This window comes from Nannospalax galili, unplaced genomic scaffold (genome assembly GCF_000622305.1).
Source record: "Nannospalax galili isolate Female #2095 unplaced genomic scaffold, S.galili_v1.0 scaffold649, whole genome shotgun sequence".
Classification (NCBI taxonomy): Eukaryota; Metazoa; Chordata; class Mammalia; order Rodentia; family Spalacidae; genus Nannospalax; species Nannospalax galili.
This window is the reverse complement of record NW_008359093.1, coordinates 734696-749493: the sequence shown is the minus strand read 5'-3', so window position 1 is coordinate 749493 and position 14798 is coordinate 734696. Positions and strand designations below refer to the sequence as shown.

At 38.7% G+C, this 14798-nt stretch overlaps 1 pseudogene; it reads right to left on the bottom strand.

Annotated features, from left to right (window-relative positions):
• Positions 1–2261: 2261 nt before the first annotated feature.
• LOC103725507 lies at positions 2262–3215 on the bottom strand (annotated as a pseudogene).
• Positions 3216–14798: the final 11583 nt, after the last annotated feature.

Sequence of the window (14798 nt, the reverse complement as noted above, 5' to 3'; positions counted from 1 at the left end):
GTCTATTGTTTTCATCGATGAATATTTCAGTTGTTCTGACCTCTGGATGTTGTAAAAAAATTCTATGAACCTTGCTTGGGTCTTCTCCTTTGAGTCTCTTTTCTTTTTTTGTCTTTTTTATTTTTGGCGGGTGTTGGGTGGTTAGTTTAAGTCTCTTTATTGAAGAATCGAGTCCACTACAATTCAGAGAAATTATTGAGAGATGTACATTAACTCCTATCATTTGTTCATTTTGTAGTGTTTTCTGAGATCTCTTTAAATTACCTGTCCTAAAATGGCCCATTTGCTCCCTGAGACCACTTGAGTTCTTTTGTCCTGTGTTCAGGTTGAAGCAGTCTTTCAAGTATTGCCTGTAGAGTTTGCTGAGTAGTAATAAATTCCTTTAATTTGTTTTTAATCATGGGATGTTTTAATTTATCTTTCAATTGTAATAGAGAGCTTTGCTGATATAATCGTTTTGGTGGTCACTTAGTCTTTCAAGACTTGGAATTCATCTTTCTGGGCCATGCTTGCTTTAAAGTGGTTTTCTTTCAAGTAGTCAGGTGTTATTCTTAGGGCTCTGCCTTCATAGGGGACTTGACCTTTCTGACTTGCAGCTTTCAATACTCTTGATGTCTACTGTGTTTTAAGTGTTTTAACTCTAGTAAGTTGCAGAGAACTTCTTTTCTGGTCTTGTGTATTTGGTGTTTTGTAGGCCTCTTGTATTTGGATGGGCATCAATTTCTTTAGGTTTGGGAAATTTTCTTTTATGATTTTTCTGAAGATATTTTCTATGGCTTTCCTATGGTATTCTTATCTTTCTTCTATGCCCATAATTAGAAGGTTGGGTCTTTTCGTGGTGTCTCCCAACTTTCCCATGTTCCTTTCATATTTTTCTTTATTTTTTCCTATTTTTATTGAATTTTCGTGCATTTTATATATCTTTTTAAAAATTTATTTATTTATTTTTACATGTATGCGTGTATTGCCTGCATATAGGTAAGTGCACCCATGTCGTGCAATGCCCGTGGAGGTCAGAAGAGGCTGTCAGATCCCCTGGGACTGGAGTTACAGACAGTTATTAGCTGCCATGTGGGTGCTGGGATTCGAACTCGGGTCTTCTGCAAGAACAACCAGTGTTCTTAACTGCTGAGCCATCTCTCCAGCCCCTATATATCTTAATCATATTTAGAATGTCTCCTCTATCTTCATGCCCTCATGTATACTCTGTCATATATATTAAGGCCTCTCAATCAAGTTTGTGTCCTCAGACTTCCCTTAGTGTGAGTTCATACACTGGAGACTGCTCAACTTACCTAGTGTCACTCCCTTAAGACAAATTCTCTCTCACTCAGTAGTGATCAGTTGTCAGTATTTGCTCAGTTAATGTTGGGGCTTCTTACTCATCCCCAATTCCATGCTGGCTTTTTGTCTTGTTTGAGTTTTCATGGGTCTTGTGTATTCAGACGAGCACGTTCCCAGCTGACTGGAAAACTGTTTCCTGTGATTATGTACCACCCATGGCTCTTAAAGTCTTCCTGTCCCATTTCTGTACTAGTCCCTGAGCCCTGAGTCAGTGAGCTTTAATATAGGAATCCTATCCAGAGACATGTACTTTAAAGTCTCTTATTCTCTACGCTTTGGCCAGGTGTGGCTTTCTGTGTTGGTTACCATCTGTTTCATGAGGAAACTTCACTGCTGAGAGCCGAGAGATGCATTAACATTCTCTATGCCCCTGTTCCATGGTGTTCTCTGAGCCTTAGGTGTAATGGTTTCATTCTAGATGTGTTACTTAAGGCTGAGTGGTGTCATAGACACTTATGTCTAATTTGACCAGCTTATTTTTCTCATGTTGCCTAAACTGGCCTTGAATCCAATAGGTAGCTTAGGATGACTTTGCCTCCTGAGTCCTGGGAGTAAATGTGTGCCACCATGGCAAGGAATTATTGAACTAAATGGTGGTCATTGTTTTTGAGGCAGGGTATCACATAGTCCAGACTGGCATCTAACTGACTAAGCAACTAAGGATGGAATCAAACCCCAAATCCTCAGGTTCATAGTGCTGAGATAAAAGGCTTCAATGATAATATTTGAGGTTTTATTTTTTGAATTATACAATTTTTATACCAAGTTCACTTGTTTGACAGTTTAATAAGCATTATGAAACAATAAGCATCATTTTATTCAACACCAAATCCCAATGTTTTACATATTAACAGGTGTAATGATGGGAAAAATTGAGGGAAAGTGGTCAAGTAAAGTCAGGATGTCCTGAAAGGAACTCAAAGCCCAGAGACCATAGCTGGGCTATTCCTTTTCCTGATCCAAGGGACAAAGCAGAACTGTGAGGCTTGGATATTCCTGAGATGGAACACAAAGGGGCTGAGTGCTGGGAAGCCCAAAGACAGCAGCACAGCGGTGTTCAGCATCCAGTGGCTTGGGTTCACAGTCTGGGTTATGCAAAGTGAGAAGATGGAAGCTAGAGAGTAAAAGGAGATAAACATGCTCACCAGGACTAGGATGGTGCGGGTGGCTCTGTCCTCATGGGAAGGTCTTTGGGAGAGGCTGTGGCTGTGAATGTGATGGACTCACTTCTTGTGCCTGTGCAGGACAAGGACCATGGAGCCACTGGCCTAGGCCATGAGGCCAAGACACATACTATCACTTAGGAAGAAAATCAATGCCTTTAGGAAGAATGTCAATCTTCCAGGTAGAGGTGAGGAACAGTATATATACAGGCATTCAGCAGTCAGGTTTTTGCCATTCTTTGGACCAGTCATATTTATACTAATTTTGATATTTAACAGGAGGTGCAGGATCCAGCAGAGGAAACAGCAGGTGCATATATACACTGAGGATCTAATTCTGAGCTCCACCCACCCAAAAGTATTGGAGCAAACCTTAGTGGCCTGAAAACCACTGAGGAAGGAGGTGGTGCTGAGGGAGACTCCTCTGGACACTCTGTATAAGCAGAAGATAACTTTACAGCCAGTCTCATCCAGAAAATATTTCAAGCCAAAAGTTGCCATTGTCTGAGGGATGCCTTTGGAGAAAAGAATCAAAGTGTTGGATATGACCAGCTGACTGAGAATCAAGTTTGTGGGTCTTACCAGTTGAGCAGTGACCACTGGAAAGTTAATCAGACAAAAGAGCAAAGAATTTTCAATGATTCCTGCAGCAGTCTGAATAAGGAAGATTACTCCCCAGGTTACGTTAACAGAAACCAACACATCCATTTATAGCAGATGTTTGTGTGTGATGTTATTTGAATCACAGGAACACAGAGATAGCTTGTGAGTTTTGTTAGGTCTAAAAATGTCTTCTCTCAAAAATCCATTTTTATGGAAATATGAACATTAAGAATGGATCTTTTATTAATGAATAATTTCTTGCTGATTTATTTTTTGCCACAGATACTAGAAGCTCTCATCCCAGTCAATGAAAGAGTGAATAAGTCTTGAAGTAATTGACTTTCACAGCTCTGAATGAGATGAGGATTACTGCTACACTTGAAGGAAACAACATTATTTATAGAACAGAAATAATGACTTGTACATGTGTATCTCTGTTCTTATATTTTTAACAAGTAATAATAAATACAGCCCCTAACATGGGCCTGTGTGAGAGAGTAAATGGGGCAGAGGTGAAAGCCCAGAGCCAGGCTTTGCTTTGGTTTGGACGCATAGATTTTGGTTCAGCAAAATAGATCAGCAGGTAAAGATCTTGCAGGCAAGCCTGATGACTTCTGTTTGTTACCCAGGACCGACATGATGGAAGGCAAGAAATAACTCTTGCAAAAGGTCTTTTGAATTAGAGAGAGAGAGAGAGAGACAGAGAGAGATCAAAACTCATGAGCACACAAGCACACAGTCATAATACACTAAAATAAATATCTAAAAAGAAATATATTTTCTTAATTATATATAATTCCAAGATTAGTATCCAATATAATTCATGAACATAAAGTTTTTTTTGGATGTTTTCGGTCTTTTTGAGACAGGGTCTTCCTGTAGCCCCAGCTGTCCAGGAACTCACTGTGTAGACCAGGCTGGCCTCGAACTCCTAGAGATCCGCCTGCCTCTGCCTTCCAAGTGATGGGATGAAAGGCGTGCGCCACCACACCCGGCCAAAGAACCTATAGTTTAAAGTTAAAAATAAAGACAACATTTAGGTTTATGCCAGAATGAAACCTTAGTAAAGTAATCAGATATTATCAACATTGAATTTTAAGCCAAGGTAATTCAGCATAATTCTACATAAGAAAGGAATTGAATAAAAGTAAAAGGTTTAGGTAATAATATTATAACTACATCTAACAAGTGGCTTATTTCATAATTATAGATTATATGTGTTATGTCTATCATATATACATATATATATATATATATAGAGAGAGAGAGAGAGAGGGAGCCTTTGAATACATTTTTGAGGTTTTTTTTTTTGAGACATGTCTCTTTGTAGCTCACACTGGTCTTGATCTCCTGTGCATTTCTCCTGCCTCTGCCTCTGAAATGCTGGGATTACAGGCATGAGCCACCACACTCAGCCAAAATATTATTTTTGCCTAAATCAACGAGAGCCTCCTGTATAACGTTGCTGAATGTGTATGTAGGGCAGGAGGTAAAGGAATAAACTCAGGACCTCTTGTAGAGGAAGCCAAATGAGGCATAAAGGCCATAGATATATGAGAATGGAAAATTATCATAGAAGAACCCCAAAGGCAAAAGATGAGCTATTTATAGGCTAAATAATATCTGTAATGGTATAAAACAAATAAAGCTATTTAAACTATACATTAAATACGGTTAAAAGCAAAACAGAGTTAGGAATGTAGCACAGACAGAACACTTACTTAGAATACACAAGGCCCTGGATTCTATCCCCTTTACCACAAATACATAAAAATCTGAATGAAAGCAAAAATCAAGAAACTCACATCAGAAGAACAAAAAAGAGCCAACTAATGGGGAAAATTGGGAACTTTCTTGGGAGTGGAGCTATTACAAGCTTCTTAGACAAAGGGAGGATCATCCTGGACCATCCATCTATCCAGTGTGCAGACAGTAAGAGCAGTGGCTGCCATACTGTGGGAGGCAAGTTTACGGTGAATTCATGACTGGCAATGCAGCAACCTTCTCATTACACTGACCATAATGTTCCAAAGTTAGAGAGAAGAAAAACTGTTTTAATTTGACACAAAAAGAAGTGGGAAGAAGTCGTCATGAATATGTGAATGATTTTATCTAAATACCAAATCAGATGGAGAAGGGCTGTCAACACTGCTCGATGTGTACAGCACTTGCCGTGCAGGCAGGAAGACCAAGAGTTTGTATGCTCAGCACCTACATAATAACCAGATCGGCCTGTCAACCACCTATAACCCCATCCCTCACGAGGCAGAACTGGGGGAATCCTTGAGGCCAGCTAGTTATCTACACTACTGGAATCAGCAGGCTCCAAGTTCTGTCAGAGACCCTCTCTCAGTATATAAGGTGGAGAGGAATTCAGGAAGACACCTGGCATCAACCTCCTGCCTCCACATGTGCATGCATACATATGTCAACATGCTTGTGCAAGCACATACACACATGCACATGCCACACTCATGTCAAAAGGATTGTTAAGTCATCATTTATTGAGGAAACTATGGTGTAAAAAATACAATCATGATTAAAAACATCCCACAATAAGGCAGGAAGCCAGCTCAGAATTCGGTGAATTCCTTCAGATAAATGGCCTCTTTCATGAAACAAAGTTTGGACTTTATGTTTTGAGACAAGGTACCGTGAAGCCTGTGTTGGTCTAAACTCACTATGTAGCTACCCTGACCCAGGTTTTTGATCCTCTTGACTTCACTTCTCATGTGCTAGGATTACAAGGGCTACCTTGACCTGCTCCTTTATTTTAACTTTTAAAAAATACCTCATTTAGCCCAGAATAGCTTCATCCTCACTATGTAGCAAAAGATGACTTTGAACTTCTGATCCTCCTGCCTTCATCTGCCAGATGCAGGGATTACAGGCATGTGCCAGCCATGCCCAGTTTTATGCAGGACTAGGGTTCCAATCTAGATCTTTGTGTATGCTATGCAAGCACTCTACCCACTGAGTACATCCCCAGCCCATCGAACAAAATATTTTTTTGCATAAAAGAGAGAGGGTTACAGTAGGATGGAATGAAACTAAATCATGAGCAGATACAAATAGGAAGCAATGCACACAAAACTGTTACAAAGCTGATTCAAGGGAAATACTACACTCCTTGCCTAAGCTGTATGAAGAACCGAGTTCCATCTCAGCACCATAAGCATGTAAATAAATGTAGATTCAGGAATTTGAATGTTGACTTAGTGCCTGATTATAACAAAGGCTCATTGTGCTTATGAATAAGATGCTGTAGCAAAGAATAAAAAGGATTTTTCTTTTAGAGAAGGGTTTTTAGAGCTACAATGAGGTGACTTCTCTCCTAGCCTATCTTGGAAGTAACTGGGTGAATTCTGTGTGAAACTAATGTATTATGAGCTGGTCCTGGTATGGCTGCAATGGACCATGTATGAGCTCCTCATCTTTTATAGACGCCTGAATATGTCCAGCCAAAGTTTAAAATCATATCAAGACAAGTGAGAAGAGTCAGTGGGCAGAAATCTTTGCCATACAAAGCCTGAGGCCTTGATTCCACCCTGGACGTCACAGAAAATAAAACATGCAGTAGCATGTATCTGCAATCCCAGCACTCTGACTGGGAGATGGGGACAGAGACAGGAGAATCTCAAGAACGCTCTTCAACCAGCTGGCCTGGAGGACATAGAGCAGCAACAGAAACAACAGAGATCCTGCCTCAATAATGTGAAAAGAGAGAACTCACTCCCCAAGATTGTCCTTTGACCTCCACTCATGTACTACATACCATACATGAGTGCCTTTTACATACGCACACACAGACACAGACGTACACTCAATAAATAAAATAAATTTAAAATCTTATTTTGGGAGGCTAGAGAGATGGCTCAGCGGTTACAGAAGACCTGGGTTAGGATCTCAACACCCACATGGCAGCTAACTGTCCATAACTCCAGTTCCAGGGGATCCGACAGCCTCTTCTGTCCTCCATGGGCACTGCACAACATGCATGCACTTACCTACATTCAGGCAGTATATGCGTACACATAAAATAAAAATACAATATTTTTAAAAATCTTATTTTGGGAATTAACAAATACAGAGAATTTCTTTTCTTTGTTATATAATTATTTTTCCTTTTTTTCTCTGAGGCATAATATTTTTTCCTTTGCATAAATCAACCTAAACTTTTGAGATCGCATTATACTTATGTCTCATGATACTAACACATTGTATCATTTTTCTGAAGTTAGGTTCCAAATATTAAGTGTCCTCACTACTAGAAAGGCTAATTCAATGGCAAATAGCAGTCATGTGAGCAGAATTGTGCCAAATAGATGTTTAATATCAAAGCAAATAGGTTGATTTACCATGTTTCTTTCCTTACCATGTTCTAGAACTTAGAATGATTTTCCAAATGTTGTTAACTTCAATACAAATTTCTGATACAGTGATATCTGTAATCCCATAATTTAGGAAACAAAGGCAGGAGGATCAGAAGTTCAAGATCATCCTAAGACATATAACAAGTTTGAGGTCAACAAGGGAATATGAAATCTTGTCTCAAAAAAGGAAAAAAAATACAGTTAAAAAATACAGTTAAGCCCAAAGCACAGGAACAAAATCTGTTTATGGTTTAGGCAAGACTCATAGGCTTGGATTCATTGACCTCGGTCTTGGATAAAGCTGCCATTTATTAAGAATTTGCTCTCTCTCATACAATTCAAAAATTTCCCCAATAATAAATAGAGTGCATTTCAATACTTGTATTTAATTAGCATCATGTCACATTGTTCAGAAATAAAATGCCAATGCTGAAACACATCACCTCTGAAATTCCTGATAGATCTCCAGTGAAGACAATCGAACCAGTGCAATTACATTGCATATGTTTACTGGCCATGAGAAGCTCATCTTTTAACCTTTGCTATGATACAGTTCAGTAATTACTCAATAAGCAGCTAATCACTAAATGAAACAAGGTGACTCATTATTAATGTTTGTAAGGATCTAGAAAATGTAAATGGCAAATAAAATGAATAATTTAAAGCAATCTCTGGTTAAAGAAACCGTGGTATTTGAAAATATAATGAAAAATATTGGGGGAAGACATGCAGTTCCATAAATTAAAAATAAAAGTGGAATATTGCATGAAAACAAAGGTCTTAAAGTCCAAAATGCAGAAAGGGAGCATTGTCTTTCATGGAGCACCTATGTTTTACAAAATTTAATCAACTAGGGTTGGAGAGATGACCCAGCAGTTAAGAGCACTGGCTGCTCTTGCAGAGGTCCTGGATTCAATTCCCAGCACCCACAAGGTGGTTAACAGCCATCCATACTCCAATTCCAGGGGATCTAACACCCTCTTCTGACCGCCACAGGCATTGCACAACATGGGTGCATTTACATACACAAAGGCAATATACTCATACACATAAAATAAAAAGAATAAATATTTAAAATATTTAATCAACTAAAATGAATATGACAAATAAATGTAATTTAAAACTAATTGTCAGAGAATAAAGCTGTGGTACAGCACGGGCTTTGAATGCACACTGATTTCCAGCTCCAAAACATAAAACAAATTAAAAAAAAAAACACTAATGTTCCCACATATCGTTTTTGTGAAGCAAAAAGGACAGAGATGGACATGATGCTCACACTTGTAGTCCCAGCACTCCAGATGCTGGAGTGGGATTGCCGTGAGTTTAAGGGCACCCTTAACTACATAATGAGTCCAGGACTAGCCTGGCATACAAAGCAAAATGCTGTCTCCTAATCCCAACATAGAAGTGGGGAAGTGGGTTAGGAACCCCAACCCCATCTGAGGAGCTGCTGGCAAAGGATGGCTGCTGGGACAGGAAGAAACAGGCTTCCTTAAGGGTGTCACTCCAGGTAGGCCAACTATCTCCAGGGGATGCATCCACACCGAAGAGCATGTGGGGACACAAATTTGGCTTACTAGAGCTTTAAATATATAAATATAAATATATATACTAGAGTATATGAAATTGAATAGGGGACAGTAAATGGGTGCACCTAGGGGAGCAGGTATAAATATGACCAAAATATATTGTATGAAATTCACAAAAAATAAAAATATGTCAAAAAACAACAAACAAAGAAAATAGAGAAATAACATTTACTGTACTGGAAGGAATGTCTCTGACAAGTATCTTTGTACATTACAAACAACAGCTTCCTGATAGGGAACCAAAAATGTAAAGCAGAAAGTCCAGAAATAATTTGAAATGTACGATAAGTAAACAGTCAAGCAAGGAAATAAGAGGCAGGAAAGTGGTTAGATCTGTGAATCCTTAAACAGTGAACTGAGAAATAAAAGTGTGAAAAACATTTCTGAGCAGTGGAGAACTACCAATGAATGAATAAATATTAGCTAGAAATGAGTTTGACAAGTGCATGGTATTAAAAGATTCATAAATAAGGTGGAAAGGCCACACATTTCTACTTTACACCATTTAAATAATAAGTGTTAATATACTGGCATGCAAACATCCAAATTAAACTATCCCGGGCTGGGAATGTAGGTCAGTGGTAGAGTGCTTGCCTAGTATGCGCAAGGTCCTGGTTTTGATGCCCAGCAGCAGAAAAGAAATACCAGAAGAATAAAATATGGAGCCAGAGGTAGTGGTGCACGCCTTTAATCCCAGCACTAAAGGGGCAGAGTCAGGCAGATCTGTTTGAGTTTGAGGTCTGCCTGGTCTACTTAGTGAGTTTGAGGCTAACCAGGGCTATGTAGTGGGACTTTGTCTCAAAAAGCAAGCAAGCAAGCAAGCAGGCAAGAAAGAAAGAAAGAAAAAGAAAGAAAGAATGTATATTAACTAGGGATAATTTTGAAGACATAAATTAAGTCATATATAAAAGCAAAAACCTAGAATCTAGGAATAGTAAACGCTAATAAGCCATATAAAATTAAATACAAAAATATAAAAATCAGGTGGAATATTAGAAAATATTCTATATATAATACAGAGAAGAAGAGGGTGGTATTCTAAAGTTAATTAAAAGATCATTTATTGTGTAAAAATAGAAATTATATAAAGAAGAATTTCTCAATACATAAATTTCTGTACTTTTTGAGATAGGAGCTCAGTGTATAATCATGGTTGACTACCCAGCCCTGGTCTACATCGTGAAATCCAGTATCATGAGCTACGTAGAGAGACTGTCTAAAAATATGCTTTTGATTATAGAATTCAGTTTTTTAAGATCAGGAGTGTAGCTCAGTGGGAGATAGCTTGCACGGCATGCAACAGGCTCCAGGTTCAATTCATATCGCTTCAAAACCATAATAATTAAAGAAAACTAATCCTGGTGTTATAGAAGATGGGGATAAAATGGGAGCAAGAGGAAAGAAAAGACCATTTGTGTACATATTTATAAATCCGAGAAAACACCTTTAAGGATAAAGCATAGTTAGTAGAATAGAAATCAAAACAAGAAAATACCTGAATCCTAAACCAGCTGTATTACAGATCCCTGTGTCATTTTATAACAGCAGACATTCATGGAAGTAAAAGAGCTTTCTCTTTTTATTCATCAAACGGTTTTCTGTAGAGATACAAATGAGGAATAAGTTGTGCACATCTCACTCTTGGAACAAGGCAGGAAAATGCTCCCTTCACAGATCCACTGCTCTGGAGAAGACTCTCTTTTCCCTGCTTAGAGACCCAATGGGGGTGACGGTATTGGAAATTCCTATGTACCAGGGAGGGTGCAGAGGATGCAGGGCTATTAAAGCACCTACAATTTGGTTATATGTTAGAGTCACAGGAAATACGTCAAGACACTCTATCCTTACCCTAAAATCCTCCAAATATCTTGTTTGATGTTTATTGATATTTTATTACATTTATGAAAAAATACACGTACCTTTCGTATAGAAAGTTTAACATTCTATAGAAATGAAAACAGCAGGGCACTAAAGCTCATCCTGCTCCCCAGAGTTAGTTAGAAAGGGAAAGGAGTTCATGGATTTTGAGGATATTACAGAAAATTCTCAGAGACGTATTCTCATATCCAGCCAAGTGACCCCATACTACCATGGATTTATAAATTGTTCTAGCTAGCCAGGTACACCAGTAGGCTGAAGAAAATACATCATTTGAACCCAAGAGTGCATACCCAGTTCCACCCAATGTGGCAAGGGCCTGTCACAAAATTTTGTTTTTCTACATGATATTAATTTTGAGATTTCCAGAGCAACCAATCTATCTAAAAAGATGGATTAACTCACCAAGCCATTTTCACTGGGACAGTAGCCACCATTCTGGCTATCAGAGTGTACATTCTTGTGACGTTTTCTTCCTGAGATAAAGGCTTGGCACACTGTGAGGTCATATCTTGCTGGACAGTAATTATCGCTTCACCTTTCTGCGCAGTGACAGTGTCTGCATGGAGATTTGAAATCATCTCAGAAAAACATCTGCAAAGGGTTCACATCCCTGCAAGTCATTAGTAGTAATTAGTGAGAGATAAGGGGATGGCATGCAGAGGAAAACATCTGAGATGGCTGAAAAACATCAGGTCCAAATGACAAGGGACACAGAGCTGAGCGAGAATAATTTGGGGCTGTGCACCTTGACAACTTGAGGGCTTTGCTTCATACATGTGATCATTCTCATCCTGAGACATTTACACAATGGATACCTAGATGAGAAAGGAAAAGAACGAGTCAAGTAGGAATGAGCTCTGAGTATTACACTGAGTCTTAGCCAAATGGTTGAGCAGTGATTGTCTGACAATGAGAAACGAATTTGGGGAAACTTTAAAAAATTTTTATTTATTATTTTTATTTTATGTGTATGAGTGTATTGCCTGCACATGCGTTGAGTGCACCCATGTTGTGCAGTGCCGCAGAGGTCAGAAGAGAGCTTCGGATTCCCCTGGAACTGGAGTTATGGACAGTTCGTAGCTGCCATGTGGGTACTGGGAATCGAACCCGGGTCCTCTGCAAGAACAGTCAGTGCTCTTAACCACTGAGCCATCTCTCCAGCTCCTGGAGAAACTTTTTTCACTGCTTCTATAGACATGGCTAAGCATCTAATATGTGTCACATATTGTTCTTGGTCTGTGTTCTACATCTAAGCAAAGATAAGGGCCAGGGAGGTGGCTCAGTGAGTAAAGGTATTTGCCTCCAAGCCTGACAACCTGAGTTGAATGACTGAGAAATACATAGTAGAAGGAGAAAACTGATTCCTAAAGCTTTCCTCTGACATCCACATGTGCACTATGTCACCAGTATCCAGACAGATGGATACACCCACCCCCCCCACACCAACTAAATTTAATTTTAAAGAATTTTTAAAGAAATAAACTGCCAAGGCTAGAGAGATGGATCAGTGGTTAAGAGTACTGGATGTTCTTACAGAAGACCAGGGTTCAGTTCCCAACCCACAAGGCTGCTAACAACCATCCATAACTCCAGATCGAGGCGCTCTGAAACCCTCTTCTAATGCCTATGGGCACTGCCTGACATGGGTACCCTTACACGGATGCAGGCAATACACTCATACATAAAATACAATAAAATTAATAAATAAAATATTTTTTAAAAGAAAAACACTGTCAAAACACTGCTTCCCATCTTTTCAATATTAAAGACAGGAAAGATGAGCAAGAACAAAGTTCCTGGAAAACACTACTGTACATTTTGGTCTCTATGGATTGTCTGTTCTGGATGTTTCACTGAAATAAAATCATATATGTTGCCTTTTGTGTCTGGTTTCTTTTAGTTAATATTTCTGAGGTTCAGCTATATTGCAACATATATAAATGCTTCATTCCTTTTGGGATTGCATTGTATTTTGTTGTGTGAGCATAACATAGTTTCTTCATCTACACACCCATTAATGGGAATTTGGATTATTTCCATCATATTGGTTTGTGAGAATTTAGCTCCTATTAACATTGTGGGCAAATTATTTTCTTAAACACCTGTTGATCTTTTCTGAAATTTCTTGTCCTCCTAAAATGCATTTGTTGAAATTTAATTCCCAATGTGGCAGTGCAATCACACTAGCTTAATGACTGGGGACATGGTCTGAGAAATATGTTGCTGTATGATTTCGTCATTGTGTGAACAACCTAGTCTGTGCTTACATAAATCTTAGTAGTATAGAGTAATTACTCAATCTGGCCTTACATGCAATAGAGAGACATGGTAAACGTATGCAGCAACTGTCAGTATAATAAAGCAGATTGTCTTACAATAAACATTCTTTTTTAAAAAAATATTTTATTTATTATTTTTATTTTATGTGTATGAGTGTATTACCTGCATGTATGTAAGTGTGCATGTATGTATGTGTTGTCTGGATGTATGTAAGTGCAATGCCCTGGAAGTCAGAAGAGGTCATTGGATCCCCTGGAACCAGAGTACAGATGGTTGTTAACTGCCATGTGTGTGCTGGTAACTGAACCTGGGTCCTTTCCAAGAGTAGCCACAGCTCTTAACCGCTGAGCCATCCTTCCAGTCCACAACAAACATTCTTATGAGTAGGAATACTCTATAAAATGATAATTAGCATATAGTAAAGACATGGCCAATAACATTGTCATTTGTTCTCATAATTAAGCATTGTTATGTGCCAGTGGTATAAACACATGTATGATCATAGCTCTGATCATACATAATTGTATACTCTTATGCAGCTGGTAATGTGTTTGACATTATCACCCCAACATATGAATAACATTCGATCCTTCCTTGCTGGGCGATGATAATATTTCAGTAGCTCTCTAATCTTACGAGAGTGTTGATACATATATATATATATATATATATATATATATATTCAGCATATCAGGAACCAGAAGGCAGTATGTGGTACAACAATATTTGAAGGTGGGTTCTTTGGAAGGGGTTGGTGTTCTTATAAAAGAGATCTGAGTTAGCTTATTTGTAACTTTCTCACATGAAGAAACATCTGGAAGGCACCATCTGGAAGCAACAGGTTCTCACCAGGTATAGAATCTGTCAATTACTTGACCTTGAACTTTTGGCGTCCAGAACAGTAAGCAATAAATTTCAATTGTTCATAAGATATTTTGTTATATAGGCCAATGAAATAAAAAAGTGTTCAATCCTTTGGGCATATATGTAAGAAAGAAATTGCTGGGTCTTGTAGTAATTCATATGGCTGATTTTCCTTTGTCTTTGATGTGGAAAAATGGACACAAATCAGTACATAGGAGAAACACAGACTCTTGTCCACATAGAGCTCACACTCTGTTTAAAGAAGGCAGGGTGGACCACAAGAAGAATAACCAGCATAGGTGTAATCTTGAAGGTAGAGTAGAAGGGTGAAAAACGAAATCAGGAAGACTCGATGTTCCATTGCACAGAGCGGTCAGGGAACTTCAGCAGTAAGATCGTGATTTGGAAGCCAAGTGTGGTGGTACACACACGTGATCACAGTCCTCATGAGGCTGAGGCAGGAAGAGCACGAGTTTGAAGCAAGCCTAACATATGTTAGGAAGTAAAAACATGGCTTAGTGGAAGTAAAAACATGGCTTAGGAAGTAAAAACATGGCTTAGTTGTTAACGATACTGCTGGATCTTTAAAGGGACCAGAGTAGGGTTCCCAGCATTCACATTTGCTGGCTCACAGTGTCCTGTAAACCCAACTCCAGAGATCTAGTCTCTGCAAACTCTCCTCTCCTCGCCTCGCCTCG